Source organism: Chionomys nivalis, chromosome 7 (assembly GCF_950005125.1).
Source record: "Chionomys nivalis chromosome 7, mChiNiv1.1, whole genome shotgun sequence".
In the NCBI taxonomy this organism is placed as follows: domain Eukaryota; kingdom Metazoa; phylum Chordata; class Mammalia; order Rodentia; family Cricetidae; genus Chionomys; species Chionomys nivalis.
The window spans coordinates 56,770,176-56,785,989 of record NC_080092.1 but is presented as its reverse complement, the minus strand read 5'-3'; the positions used below and the strand labels follow the sequence as shown (position 1 = coordinate 56,785,989).

Sequence of the window (15,814 nt, the reverse complement as noted above, 5' to 3'; positions counted from 1 at the left end):
CCAAACTACTATAGAGAGCAAAATTAACAGCGAAGATGGGAGAAATGGGAAATTCAACAATAGTTGCAGGCTTCAAGGTCTTTTGCTTTATATTTAGTTAATTATTTTATTATTTTTGAGACAGTATCTCACACTAGGTAGCCCTCACTGGCCTGGAACTCCCTATATAGACCAGGCTGGCCTCAAACTCACAGAGATCCACCTGCCTCTGCCTCCTGAATGCTGGGATTAAAGACACCACCACTACACCCTTGTTATATGGCACAATCTGGCCTTGAACTTGCAACCCTCTTACCTCACCCTCCTGAATGCTGGGGTTACAGGCATGTGCCACCATTCCTGGATTTGAGGTCTCATTTACAATGGTGGATGCACATATAGGCAGAGGACGAATAAGGAAAAAAGACTTGACATTATAAACCAATGAGGCTTAACAGAGATCTAAGACATCTACAGAGTACTCTACCCATAGCAGCTGGGTCTTCATAATCGTACACAAAGCATCGTCCAGGAGAGACTACATGTTAGGCTTGAGAACAAATCTCAATAAATTTAAAGGGATCGAAGTCATATAAAGCATGTTCTCTAACTCTCCTGGAATATAAGTTAGGGCATCAAAGCTGAAGGAAACTGGGGAGTTCATAAACATGTAGAATGTAATTTCCTCCAAATACTAAAAGGAGAACTCACAAGTGAAATTAGAAAGTGCTTTAAGGAAAGAGAGAGAGAGAGAGAGAGAGAGAGAGAGAGAGAAGGGAGGAAAGGAAGAAAATGTAACGTGTTAAAGGCTGGTGAGATGCTCAGCAGTCAAGAGCTCTTGCTGCTTTTCTAGGGCAGGGTTCGGTTCCTAGCACCCAGGTTAGGTTGCTCACAACTGTAACTCCAGATGCAGGGGATCTGATGCCTCTGGTGTCCCTGGGCACCTGCACTCACAGACACACATGTACATACAGATAATTAAAAATAAAAGAAGTCTTTAAAGCTTACAGAATATATAGTTGTAGATGTCTATATTAAAAAGGGGGAAAGGCCTTAGGTCAATAATCTTGCACTGTAAGAAACCAGCAAAGGAGCAGAAACTAACCCCAAAGCAAGCAAAAGAGAGAAGTAATAAAGATTAGAACAGGAGAAAATGAAATAGTGAATAGAAAGGTCATGTATTGTATGACTCCATTTATATGCAGCTCCCAGAATATGCAAATCCACAGACAGAAAGTAGATCAGTCTTTTCCAGGGGCTGAGAAGGGAGATTGGAGTGACTGCTAATGCTTTTTTCTGGGGCGTTGAAAATGTCCTGAAATTCAACACTGGTGGTGGTTGCACAGCCCTGTAACTGTGCAGAAACCCACTGGGCTGTGAACTTTAAAAGGGCGACTTTTATGATTTGTGAATTGTATCTCCATGATGGTACTAACAACAAAAACAAACATTTTTTTTTTTTAACAGAAATAATTACGTGAAAGAGATTGCATCAGGGTTCCTGCAGGTCTGGGGGAAGAGTGTGTCATTAAAGGAGATAGGCAAGAAAGTTTTGGTATTGTATAAAGAGCAATAGGAAGCCACTGGGGCGATTTCCATAGTGGTTGTATGCTAGCTCTGGCCTTTTGCGAAGCTCACTGTGACAGAAGCTAGGATGACCAGCTGGGGTGGTAGCTGCTGTAACCAGGCACAAGAATCCGTGTTTCAAAAGGTTTGGTGTTCAAGGTCACCCTGCTCGGTGGAGACAGACCTGACAGCCTGCCTGGTGCCTCTGCTCCCCCAGTGCTGGGCTGAACCCCGCTCCCAGGTCTTCTTTGCTCAGGGTTGCAGGGGGAGCAGGGAAATGTATGTTCTATGAGGCAGGCTGCTGGGTACCTGTGGCTGACCTGGGCCGGTTGCAAATGGTAACAAGTGAGCAGAAAGAAGAATCCACTATCCAGGGGGCTGGAGAGATGACTCAGAGGTTAAGAGCATTGCCTGCTCTTCCAAAGGTCCTGAGTTCAATTCCCAGCAACCACATGGTGGCTCACAACCATCTATAATGAGGTCTGGTGCCCTCTTCTGGCCAGCAGGCATACACACAGACAGAATATTGTATACATAATAAATAAATATTTAAAAAAAAAAAAAAAAAAAAAAGAATCCACTATCCAGGCACTGGAGCAGCTCCCCGGAGTAGAGGGTGTCCACCCACCCGACCCTGGAAGACTGAATGAGGCTCGTGTTCTAGAAGGAGGCCTGGTGTCTGCTTCTTTCTCTGGCTCCCTGCTCTCTTAACCCTGCGGATCCCGTTTCTCATAGCTGACACAGGGCTAGGTCTCAACCCATTTCCCTAGGCCCCTGCTTTTGCTGCTGGAGATCTAACCTGGGGCTTCATGCCCACTCAGCTTGTGCTCTGTCACTGACTATGCCCTAGTTCCCACCATCATCCCCCAATTTCTCAGGTTATTAAGGGGGGCCCTTAGATGTGCTAACTTGGCCTGGGTATGGCCTGAGGGGACTGGGTGGTCACAGTGTAAATAAGGAGCTTCTGGTGCCATGCTTGGTGGTGGCTAGGCCATCAGACAGGATGCCAGGTTACCTTATTTTAAAAGGTTCTTCCTCACCCCTATTTGATAAGTTCAACATTCCCGTCAGTCTCCCCCAGAGGCTAACTACACAGGCTGTCACTTGAGTTTATTTGCGGACACGGCCTTTCATCTCCCATGCTCCCCCTTTCAGCCCTTAACTGGGCAGCTAAGAGTCTAGAATATCAACCGTCTTACTGCCTATGCAAAATTGTCGGTTATCTCCGAAAAGAAAGGCCTGGCCTGTGTCCCCCTGAAAAACATGTTGAAAGGACCCTCAGTCTCCTTTTTTTTTGCCTGCTGTTTGCCTGGAGATCTTGGGATAAATAGGCTTATAACTGGGGACTGGAGGGGAAGGGGACGGGCTCTGAAGTCTGTGGGAGGCTGTGGGAGGGGCACCTGCCCACACTGCCCTGCTGTTCCCTGCCGTGGCTCATACTCCTCTTTCAGCTGGCCCACGGGGACTGCATGCTGTGCCACCCTTTCTGTGGGGACACTGAGGTCAGGGGGCCGCATCTCAGGTCCTGAGCAGTGTGATTGATCTTGGCTGGGGTTTCCTCCCTTGCTGGGAGAAGCAAAGCCTGGAAGACCTGCAGTCGGCAGCTGCTCTCAGACATCAGAGGGGGACGGGGACAGTCTGAACGCAGATGCAGCTTGCGAGGGGATCTTTTACCCGCAGCATTTATGAAGAAGCCACTCAGTTTGCTGTCTCATTATTCATGGCCCAGTGCTGTTGTCTTTCTAGAATGTTGTCTCCAATACTAATTGCCAGCCCTGTGCACGGAGCCGTGGTCGATGCACTCAGCCACTAACCTCTGCATTTAATTTGCTGTCACTGAGCGGAGGGAGTAGGGCAGGCTGTGTTAGAGGCATCTAATAGTTGATAAAACCTCAGGGTGGCTGGGCAGGCGGGGGCGGGTGTGTGGGTCATCTTCCCCTTCCCATACAGTACAGCTAGCTGACAAGAGCTTCGGCAGTAGCCTGGCTTCTGACCGCTGGTACTGTGCTCCTCCCAGGGCCCGATTGTACTCCAGCCCTTCAGGCAGAGGCTGTGCCCTGCTTGGTTGTGTTCTTCTCTGATATCCGTCTGAACACTTATCCATCCACTCATCAGTACCCCATCATATTGCACATAGAAATCGAGGATGCCCATATGTCGTATGTAAGAAATGTACAGATATTTGTGATAAAAAGATAAAGTAGGGTGCTATGTACCAGGCCTGTGTATAGATAATGGTATGTGTACAGACACACATTTAGATTATCTGTTTATATGAGCATGTATAATTAAATAGAAGCCCATAAAAATAAGATCAGAAAAAATATAGATTAACTAAAATGTCAAACCCAGGGGGAGACAGAATATATATTCAGGCCATTGAGTTCAATACATTTCGCTATATTTGAATCAGAATTAGTGGTGTGGTTCATGTAGTGTGTAAGGAGGACACCAAGCGTGTTAGATCTGGAGGAAATGTCTCACTTTGGTGGTCACCTATTGGAGCCTCAGTGAGGAGGAAGATGCGGCAGAAAACGTATAGAAAGCTCTGCCATCCAGGTGCTCCCCTCCGGCACCACGGAGGACATCACTAATTGATCACTTCCGCTCTGAGACTCGGGATGCCTCGCTGCTCTTCGGGGCATAATACTCCAGGCAAACGCCGCTACTTACTTAGAATCTACATGGTATATGAAACCCACTTGCTCTGCCGGTATAAGGGATGGTGGCAGGATCAGGGGACTGCTGTGGGGGATTGAGTGGAGAGCCACCTTAAGCTGTGGGCTGCTCTTTGGGTATGGTGGGACAGAGCTGGGAAACAGGGCTTAGGAGTGACAGGGACCTTACCCCAGCAGAATGTGTCCTGACCCTCCTGCACCCACTGGCCTGAGGAGCGACCCCATCTACAGCGGGTTCTCGTCCTGCCATGCCAACTGCTCCTCCACTGACCTAGATTTCACCCTGCAGGAGGACTTCGTACAGCTAGTTCACAGAGACAACACGTTTTGGCTTGAAACATGTGTTTGTAATATGTCTTCACGGAAGTTTCTTTTAACTTGTAATTGTGACTTTTTCTTATTTCCCTCCTTTAAGTTTTTTTCTGTTTCTCCCTTTCTCTTTCTTTTTCCCTCTCTCTCTTCCTCCGTCCCTTCCTTTCTTTCATGACAAAGTCTCATGTAGCCCAGGCTGGTTTTGAACTCACTGTGTAGCAAAGAATGACCTTGAGCTCCTGGTCCTCTTGCCTCTACCTCCCAGGTGTTGGGATTACTGGTGTGCATCACCATGCTCAGTGCTCTTGAGTGTTTGTGTGTATGTGCACGTTCATTTGTGTGTAGGAATGTTGGTGCAGGTGTGCTGTGTGTGTGTGTGTGCGCGCGCGTGCACACATTCATTTGTGTGTAGGAATGTGGGTGCAGGTGTGCCGTGTGTGTATGCACGTTCATCTGTGTGTAGGAATGTGGGTGCAGGCATGCCATGGCATGCATGTGGAACCCTGAGGACAGCCTTGGGTATCAGTCCTCCCTCACCTTTTGCTTTGGTTGAGATGGGTGTTTTGTTTTCCCACTTACCACCCTAGGCTAGAGTGCCTTGGTACACCAGGTTAGATGACCTGAGAGCTTCCTGGATTTGATGTTGAGTGCTGATTGTCAACCTGGCAGGATTTGGAAGCCCCGAGGAGACATGCCTTCAGGCAGGCTTGGAAGGGATTATTTAGGTTAAGTTAGTTTCTGACCATGCTACTGAGAAATTATATAAATGACCTTAATTGAGGTAGAAAAACCCATCCAAATAGTGAACGGCACCATTCCCTGGCTTGGGTCCTCGACTTCATCAAGAGAACAAAGCTAATGGCATTAGCTTGCCTCTTCCCACCTCTTGAGGATAGATGCAAAGTGACCGCGGCCTCAAAGTGACCTCTTGCTATCATTTCTCCACCAGGATGGACTGTACCCTTGGACTGTGAACCAAACACACCTTTCCTGTTATAAGATGCTTCTTGACAGTATTTTAGGCTCTGACTTTTTTTTCTAAGTTTTTTTTTATTTATTATGTATACAATACAGTGTTCTACCTCCATGTATGACTGCATACCAGAAGAGGACACCAGATCTCATTGTAGATGGTTGTGAGCCACCATGTGGTTGCTGGGAATTGAACTCATGACCTCTGGAAGAGCAGTCAGCATCTTCAACCTCTGAGTCATCTCGCCAGCCTGACTTTTCTATTGCTGTGATAAGATACTGTGACCAAGGCAACTTGCAGGAGAAAGAGTTTATTGGCTTTCAGTTTCAGAGGGTGAACCCATGACCATCATGGCAGGGAACATGGCGGCAGGCAGGCATGGTGCTGGAGCAGTAGCTGAGAGCTTACATTCTTATCTGCACGTGGGAGGCAGAGAGCTAAATTGGGAAATGGCATGGGTTTGTAAAACCTCATAGCCCACTCCCCGTGACATCTCCCCTTCAATAAGGCCACACCCTCTAATCCTTTCCAAACAGTTCCACCAAGTGGGACACCAGCATTCAAATGTATGAGCCTTTGGGGGTTGTTCTCATTCAAATCACCATAGGAATTTTGCTGCAACATTGAGATAAATAACTAAGATACGGGGATATAGGAGCTCTAGAATTATAGATGATTTCACTGCTGTGTCTGGCCTTTATGTGGGTTCTGGGGATTCAAACTCCAGTCCTCAGGCTTACATGACAAGTGATTTTCACTCACTGAGCCGTCTTCTCGGGCTTCTTCTGAGCATTTTAAAATGCCTCAGTCACTAAGTTAGCAACTTCATTTGCTGTGTGTATTAATTATCAAATTGCTTATTTTCCTGTGTGAATCACTGTTTATCATCCTTGCCTCCCTCTTGCAAACTTTGCACGTTCATGGATTAAACAATTTAGCATTTACTTCCCTGCTTAGAGAGCAAGGAAGCAGTGACAGCCCTGCGCTGTGACTCCTGGCCTGACCGGTTCTTAAGCCAGTGTGTTAAGCCAGGAATTCTCAGGACCCTGCTGAGGGTGCTCGTGTTGGCAAGACGCCTTCTTTCTCATGAACATTCTGGATGCACTAGTCTGGAAGGGCAGAGATGTTCAGAGGTGGATAACGCAGTCTCAGCGTATAGCCTGGGAGACGGGCCAGGGTCTGGGATGAGCTGGGGCAGGATCTCTCTGGGGGAATCACTGGACTGGAGACATAGATAGGTGTGATTTGAAGAGAGTAGATCACACACCGTGACAGACACACCATCCAGGGACCACAGAGAAAGCACATGGAGGCAGGGTTCCCTGTGAGTCCCACAGCTACAGCAGAAGAGAAATCAGCCAAGGAGAGAATGCTGGAGATTGGAAGGAAGGCAGTCTGGCCCTGGCTCCTCTGGGTGGGCCAGAATGCTGCTGAGCCAGGCCTCAAAGGACAGTTAGCTGCAGGAGCAGACAGCTCCCCAAGGACTGAATCTATTTAGCTTGTGCATGAGTTCTGCAGAGGTGATTTTCTCAGAGTTTATGACTGCAAGTCAGGGCCCAATTGAAACTACCTGAAGCAAAAATGGGACCCCATGAGCCTGGCACCCTGGGAGCCATAAAAGTGGGTCAGACTTGGCTGCACTCAGCGACTGACAGTGTCTTCAGGAATATTTACTTCCGTCTGTTGACTCCCTAAGCCTCATTTCCTGACTGTTTCTGAGAGGCGGCAAGATGGCACCGTTTACCTTCCACACCACCGCTCTACCCATTGCTCACTTCCCATGCCGTCTCTACCCAGCACTCACTTTCTGTTATTAAAGGTAGAAACCACAGTACCAACAAGTGCTACATCTTTTTTTTTTAAAAAAAAATATTTATTTATTATGTATACAATATTCTGTCTGTGTGTACGTCTGTAGGCCAGAAGGGGGCACCAGACCCCATTACAGATGGTTGTGAGCCACCATGTGGTTGCTGGGAATTGAACTCAGGACCTTTGGAAGAGCAGGCAATGCTCTTAATCGCTGAGCCATCTCTCCAGCCCCAAGTGCTACATCTTAATACTCGTGGGAACACACAAACATCTTTAATAGGGCTCCTGTCCTTTCTCTACACGATAGATATGTCAACACATATTCCCACCCGCTTAACTTTCAAATCACCTTCGAAACACTTTTGAACCTTTGTAACCATGTGGACACTGCACACATCAAGATGCCATCTGTAGTGCTTGCTCCCCATGACAATATTACCACAGCTCACTGTCCTGAGAGGTATATTTCTCAGTAACCCAGGGAAGACATACCTTGGCCTGGGTCACATGCCCAGCCTTAAGCCAGTCATTCTCCAGGAAGTGGAGGAGGATGGTGGATATTTTAATAGGTCCCCAGTCGTGTCCACTTCCTCAGGAGGAAGAAGCAGGGGCCAGTTTATCTTTTCCCAGAAGGATCACATGACTACTTAAGCCTGAAGAAGGAAGCCGGACAGCAAGATGGATGTCCATCACATGAGGCCAGCAGAGGCCCAGGGCCTGTACTTTGCTAAAGGGTAGAATTATCTTCTGAGCCCAAAATGCACAGCTGTCTGGACCTTGGTGCTGCGGGTTTAAGGCTACTGTCTGCAGGTGTGGTGGCATCCCCAGTTCTGGTTCACACAGGGTGTGAACACTAGCACTCTTCACACCTTCCTGTAAGAGGCATCCTGGGCTTTATGATGGAGGTTTCCCACATCCCTGTACGGGAATTTCTAGCTTTCCTATCTAGTTCCCTCATGTGCAGTAAGCTGCTGTGTGCACGGGGGGTTGGGCGGGGGGGGGGACAGCTTTTCCCTGGCATGCTTGAATCCCAGGATGCTCCGGTGCCTCTCCTTGCCAGGGTTAGTCTCTCTGGGATGCTCATCTCGGCTCAGGTCCACCTGGTGGCTGGTCCTCCAGGTACTAGACAGAGTAGCCAGGCTGGGCCCTGACACAAGACTTCTGAGCTCAGTACATGCGCATAGCTGCTTCTGAGAACAGCTGCTGTGTGGCAGCAGCACCCCATAAGCCTTGGGATCTTCTGCCACTTCCCCCCTTTCGGCACTTCACCGAGTTTTTTATTTTCCTTTATCATTTTAGTATTAGTTGCTTCCCTCTTGTTGCTGTAGCAAATGTCCAAGGAAAACAACTTAAAGGGGGAATTGTTTATCCAAGCTCACGGTTTCAGAGGGCTCAGTGTGCCATCCTTCAGTCCCATGGATGGAACATCATGGCAGTGGAAGCATGTGGCAGAAGCAGGGGCAGAGATGAGAAGGCAATGTGTCAGGGCAAGACGTAACCCCCAGGACACAACCTGTGTGACCTCCTTCCTCTAGTGAGGCCCCACCTCCCACTATAATGTCATCATATTTTGAATCTATAGATGGATTAATCCATCAGTAAATCAGAGCTCCCACGATCCAAACTATCTGGGAAAACCATCGCAGACACACCCTGAGGTGTGCCTTCCTAATCCAGTTTCTTAATCCACAGCTTGCGGCTTGCCAACCAAGACTGTCCTTTTCTATTTCTCTGAGCTGGGAATGGAACTTTGTTTTGCTTACTAGGACTAGGCTCTGCCTGCAGGGCTGCACCCCAGCCCACTGGCATGCACTGTAAACCGCAGACTCTTTTCTTCAGATGGAGTCTTACCTGGAAGGCTGAGTTGTACTGGCCGGCTTGTTCTGTTTTTACTTTGTTTTGTTTTTACTATACAGCCTGGAAACTGGCTTCAGACTCACAGAGATCCGTCTGTTTCTGCCTCCCAAGTGCTGGAATTAAGGCATGTGCCACCACACATGGCTCTCTGGTTGGGTCGGAAAGTTGCCCACTCCTCTCCCACCTACCACAGCATCCCTGAATTATATCAGTGTCCTCCGGCCCCTCGGAACCCCATCTGAGAAGCCCTGGGTGATTGATTATGTCCACTGGACGCTCTTCTTAACATTTGTGTTTATCTCCGTGGGGATAAGGTCGCTGTGCTTTGACCGTCAAAACATTTTCTTCCTTTACTAGATTGTTTGTGCTCTGAAAAGGTCAGTAGTGAGCTCTTTGTCATCCCCGTCCTCGAATGCAGACATCGACCTGGACCACGCTCTGGCTCAACAGGCCTTTCCCATTGCCATTTTGCTCAGATGGCTGCCTTTGGGAGGCTGTTCTTCTACAGTAGCACTGGTCAAATTATCAGGGCTACAGTTTACTGTCTTCCCAAGAAACCACAGCCAGAGGCCCCACCCCTGGCATTGGAGAATCTGGGAGACTCTGTGATGCTTGGGTTCCCACCATGACTTTTGAGAAATGTCTACAATCTATGCCCTTTCTAACAGCAACAGACAGACAAGCCCTCCAGCGCTGGCATGGTGGCACGTGCTTATAATTCCAGTTACTTGCAAGGTTGAAGCAATAGGACCCTGAGTTCAAGGCCAGCCTGGAATATATAGCGAGACCCTATTTCAAAAACACATTCCCCGGAGGATGTAAACCTCCCCCCACCTCGTACCCCCATCCCCGGGGCCCTGCCTTGGAGGGGAATCGCCTGCATCTGTCTCTCTGCTACTGTCTCTGTGGCACTTGGTCTCTGGTACAGTTGTGGGATGGCCTGGCCCAGCTTCCCTGCAAGAGGGAGAGAATCCAGGCCTGAGTTTGGCTCCAGCTGAGCCTTCCACCAGAGCTGTTACTTATTGAGTTAAGTCAGAGTGGTTCAAATGTTGATGTGCAGCACCTGGGTCGCCCTTGACAACCAGCACGAAGGGAGGCCCTCCTTCTGCTGGGGCTCTGTGTAACCCTGTCTCGGCTGGGCCCATTGCTTCCTGGTAGGTGCTGCTGACTCTCGGGGCTCTAAGGACCCAGGAAGCTCTCTCTTTGTGTGTCTTTCCTGGCTGGTGCTTGCAGGGGCTTTTCCAGACTTTGCTGTGGGGAAGGGGTGCAGCACGCTTGCCTGGCGGTGGAAAGGTAGCGGACTGGAGGCCGGCCAGGAGCCTCCGCCTCAGACGCTGCCTTCTGCCTGTACCATGCTTCATTCTACTGCCCACTAAGGACAGGACCGGGGCGAGGTCCCGTGTGATGGCTTCTGAGTTTGGGTGGAAAGTTGGACAACAGGTGGACCAAGGGCCGGGCAGAGAATGGGACTATGCAGCTGGCAAGTCACCCTCCTCTGTTGTTGGCATGCTTGTGACAAGCCCGGCTCTGTGCAGTAGAATCTGGGAGACTCTGTGATTCTTGGGTTCCCACCATGACTTTTGAGAAATGTCTACAATCTATGCCCTTTCTAACAACAGGAGAGAGAGGGAGTAGAATGTCTGTCTGTGACTGGTGTTCACTTGTGAGGTCAGCTAGCATAAAACTAGAAAAAAGTCTCCAGATAACCACGAGGCAGGGCCAAACCCCAGGAGTCCCAGAGACAAAAACAAATACGCAGAGAAAAGCTCTATTTCTTAGAATACGTCTAGTGTTTGAAATGCTGGAGAGATGGGCTTTTAAAGCATTCTGCTCATTGATTTGCTACCGTGGGTGTTTTGTTTTGCTGTACTGAGATTTGAACCCAGGACCTTGTATTTTAATGGATATTAGAAAAAAACCCATAGCCTTTATGCAGGTAATGTGGTTTTCTACTTATGATAAAGATGGAAAGTTTCCTTTTCAAATGAATTTGAGCAAAAGCATGAACTGATACAGGAAAATACGAAGTCTTGGGAGCAGCCTTCTAGAATGCAGTAAGAAAAAAAGGGTTCATGGGAGAGTGAAATGGGCCCAGGAGGGGCAGGATTAGTGATGTGGGCCTGGAAGGAGAGAGACTGGATTCCTAGGTCCAGAGATGTGGCCGCAGATATCGGTGTAGTTCATTTGCGTTGTAATGGAGAAGACTGTAGTGGCTAGAGGGACTGGACGACCAGGCTCAGGGTGCAGACTTTTAATTCAGGAGGCACTGGGAACCATCGAAGGAGAAGTGGTTCATGATTGTCCTTGAAGAGTCTCTTCTGTGATAGGTACCAGGACTTGGAGTCAGGATGACCAGGCTGAGGCTTAAGTAAAAGTATTATTATGCGGTCATGCTAGGCCAAAGCTCATCACCTGCTGACTGGTTTACAGCCAGCTGTATCGGAAAGAGTCAGGTCTGAGGCAGATGAGACCAGCCTTGGTCCATTACAGAGAATGCTGAACTGCGCGTGGTGGTAGATCAGAAGCTGAGGACAGACACCTGGGGCAGGGGTGGGGTGGGGGAGTGCTGTCTGGATGTCCTGGGAGGGGAATGGGGAAGAGAACCCTGCGACAGCCCCAGTGCCTCCTGGCCTAGCACAGAATGTTCTGGAATGCTGTAAGGGAAGTAGGTGGGGTGAGTTGAAGGAAGCTTTTCTGTGGCCAGACCAGGAAGTGTGCAGTTTCCTGCCTGGGTTTGGTTCAGCCGGCCCTGGCTGACAGCCCAGGGTCAGGGATTCATTCAGCAGAATGACCTGTGTTACCTAGTTTGTTCATGACTGTCCGGTTTCTTCCTTCCCGCATGAGAAGTCCATCAGTTCAAACACCAACTTTGTTTCAAACCCCAGGCATTCACCCTTTGAGGGCCTTCTCAGTGCCAGGCAGCTAGGGGAGGCCTGCCTAGTCAGGTGGTACGGTAGGTGGGGTGTCCCTAGCAGCCAGATCCCAGGCAAAGATACCTGGGAACACAAATCATTCCCTCCCTCTGTGAATGTGGGGCGGCCCCTGCAGGGTGTGGGGCTGGAGAGTGCCAGTGCTCTCAGTCCTGGGCAGCAACATTTTGGAGCATTGATTCTGCCCGTGCTGTGGGTACAAGGCAAGGGCGGTGTCAGCATAAGCCTGTGGTCCGCACAGGCCTGACCGCTCCTTTCTGGAAGATGTTTCAGGGAGTGGGGGCCTCAGGGTGGGAAAAAGCATTCTTTTAAATTTATTTATTTATTTGCGTTCTTTTAATTTTTAAAATAATGTCAGCATCTAAGGGGGTTGTTCTTAACCTTCCTAATGCTGTGACCCTTTACTACAGTTCCTCATGTTGTGGTGACCCCCGCCAACCAACCATAAGATTATTTCATTACTACTTCATAATTGTAATTTTGCTACTGTTATGAATCCTAATGTAAATTTCTGATATGCGACCCCCAAAGAGGTCACGACCCACAGGCTGAGAACTGCCGGTGTAAACATTCACTCTTTGGGAAGGTGTGTGATCACTTAGCCACCGGCCTTGGCCTGGATATTGGGTGACCGTGCACAGTAGCTGCCATACTCTCTCAGCAGCCCTACTTCTGGGGAAGCTTGAGAATCAGGGTACCCTTGCTATTTTCATAGCCGTCTGGAGCCCCTGCTCTGTCCAGTGTTGGTGCTAGGAACCGTGTGAACTTGGGTGGGTACAATCACTTCCCTGTCCAACAAGTCTCCTTCCTGCCTGCCAGTCTGGTTCTGTGTTCCTTTCTGGCCCAGCCATCAGGAGGCCACCAGCAGGCTTCCTCCCTGGCGCCTCTGGGAGGACAATCCAGGCAAGCCGGCCCACTGCTCCTCCCAGTCCCGGGCAAGCCTGCCAGACTCCTCCACTCCAAGGAAGCCCTCCTCCTCCTCCTGGGACTGCCACAGGATCGGCTGTCACTGCGCCTTCCCTGAACCCCTGCCTTAGTTCACACAATCCCAGCATTAGTCACACTATTGACTGGTTCGTTCCAGATGCATCCCACGCTCCTTGTGACACAATAGAGGTGACCCTTCTCCCTGGGGACCACGTGGAAATTAACAAGTAAACAAAGAAATGTGTCTCTGTGTCCCTAAGGAGGGCACGTGGGCCTTAGAGAAATAAAGACACAAAACGTCACCAGCTTAAAGTAACTAGGGCTTATTGGCATCACCGTACAAGCTCTCAGAGTGGGGTGACAGTGTGGAGGGGTGTGCTGGTGACAGCTGGGACACTCCTGTTGAGAAGATTGCAGTTTTTGTCTGTGGTGCAGGAAAAAAAAATGGTTTTGATCAGAAAAGTTTAAAGTTTATTTTCTGAGAAAAGCCCTCATGTAGCCCAAGCTGGCCCTGAATTTGTGACCTTTCTGTCTCTGCCTCTGGACAGCTGGGACTACAGTCATATGCCACCATGCCTGAATGCGTGATTTGTACAAGGACATGTGCTATATTGTTAAAAAGTAATTACTTAGAAAAACACTTTTAGAAAGGAAGTGAAATAAGATTAAATTTAAGATGGTGATGATCTTATTTTTTTTAAAGACCTTGCCACCCAGCCTCTCTTTTTAAATATGTTCTGGGGAGGGGCTCACAAGGAGTTGCAAACTTGTTATAGCCTTAAGGCTTCACAAGGTAGCATTTTGTCAGTTCCGAGGCTCCTATCCACTGGAAGACATAAGGCGTGGGTGGACCTTGTAAATTAAAAGTTAAACTTAAGTGGGTCATCACTTGGCACACGCTAGCATGGGTCTGCCCAGCAAAGTCATGGCATTCATTTCCTAATGCTGTGTGTGTTATTTACTGTGTGACAAACTTCCTAGGAAAAAGCTTGTGCTGAAAGCAAGACAGGAGCCAGGAGATTCTGATCCACGAGTGTAGGTTCTCATCTGGGCGCCCAAAGGTTCTGATCCCAGGTGCCCACAGGGTCTGCTCTAGAAGTAAGCCCTCTGTCCTTATGGAAGGACTGTAGTGTTCTTAGAAAGAGGAGTCTGTGACTCAGAAACAGACTGAGGGCTCCTCCCCCAAGAGGAACCTACCTTAGAGAAAGAACCACATGTAACATGGAGAAAAAACAGCTTGCTACTTCTCTAGGATGCTGTAGGATAAAGACTAAGGAATAATAGGCTAAAAACTTGGGGAAGCGATACTCTTTGGACTGTAGGAGGTGGGTTCACTGCAGGTGGCCTCCCGAATGTGACGGGGGCAGTGATTGGCATGTGTGAGGGTTGAGGATGGCAGGAAGGAGAGAGCATAACAGAGAGAGACAGCTGTTGGGCATGGGTGAGGCACCTGGTTCTTAATCTTTGGGGGCACAGATGAAACACCTGGGAATGTTTGACTGCCATGACATGACGTTCAGATGAAATCCTTGTTTATGTTTGCTGCTTAGAATTGAACTCCTGGTCTTGAACATGCTAGGAAAATATTCTACCCTTGCCACATTTTTGGAGGAGGGGATGAGGGCTTTCTTTTGTTTGCAGGACTGGTGCTTGAACCCAGGGTGTTGTTATACATGGCAGGCAAGCCCTCTATCACTAAGCCGTATCCGTACCCCCCTTTTAACTTTCATTTTGAGTCTGGATATCTTGAAGCTGCCCAGCCTGACGTGGACTTACTCAGGCTGCCTCTATCTAACATGTACTAGCTTTCTTTCTTTTCTTTCTTTCTTTCTTTCTTTCTTTCTTTCTTTCTTTCTTTCTTTCTTTCTTTCTTTCTTTCTTTCTTTCGAGGCAGGGTCTCACTATGTAGCCCTGGTTGTCCTAGAACTCACTATGTAGACCAGGCTGGCCTCGAACTCACAGAGATCCACCCACCTTTACCTCGCAAGTGCCCAGAACACAAGTATGCGCCACTACACCCAGCGTGAACTCTTTTAAAAAAAAACAACAAAAGTCTTTTATTTGCATTTATCTTATGCTGAATCTCTTCCCACATCCTAAGCTTCTCTTTCATCAGCTGCTTCTGGGATAGCTTTTGTTCTGTGTTGGCTCCTCTTCTGGTCTGGGACAGTGGGTCTTTTCAGTGAGGCGCTCTCTATGTGACAGGGCGCTCATGGATGCTAATCCCACCTGGAGCTCTCACCTCTTGGGGCTCTGTGCACCTGGAGATACTGAGCCAGAGAATCTGCATCCAGACCTGACACTAAGCTGCTGCAGACATTCAGTACTATTTGGGGGGCTGACCCTGTGTCCAGCTGGGGCACACACCCCATGTCTCCACTGGAATGGTCCGCGGTGCTTCTGTGGAGTGACATCCTTTGCTTTGGTGACCTTTTAGATATGCATGTTTTGCGTTCTGGATGACCCAGACAACTTCACAGGTGGTGTGTGTGTGTGTGTTTGAGACAGGGTTTCTCTGTTTAACCTCTCTGACTGTCCTGGAACTCACTTTGTAGACCAGGCTGACGTCAAAGTCACAGTAATCTGCCTGCCTCTGGCCCCTAAATGCTGGGATTAAAGGTTTGTGCTGTCAGCCCGACCTCACAGGTGTTCTTAAAGTGAACAGGAAAGCCTGACGCTATTGATGGCATGAATCTGTAGGCTTTTCAGAGGGAAAGTAGGTATCTTGGTTAGTTTTTTGCCAAATAGAGACATACACAAGAATCCTCTGAGGGACCTCT

The 15,814-nt window shown here is 48.7% G+C and overlaps 1 protein-coding gene across 4 annotated transcripts in view; it reads left to right on the top strand.

Annotated features, from left to right (window-relative positions):
• Positions 1-15,814, top strand: part of Rph3al (rabphilin 3A like (without C2 domains)) — a 138,844-nt gene that overhangs the window by 19,568 nt on the left and 103,462 nt on the right. For 3 of the 4 annotated variants that reach the window (XM_057775141.1, XM_057775142.1, XM_057775139.1), the window contains exon 1: positions 10,255-10,331. The exons of the other annotated variant lie outside the window; for it this stretch is intronic. The gene's annotated coding sequence lies outside the window, so the exon portion shown is untranslated. Of the gene's footprint in view, positions 1-10,254; positions 10,332-15,814 lie in introns of those variants that run through there. 4 annotated transcript variants of the gene reach the window in all.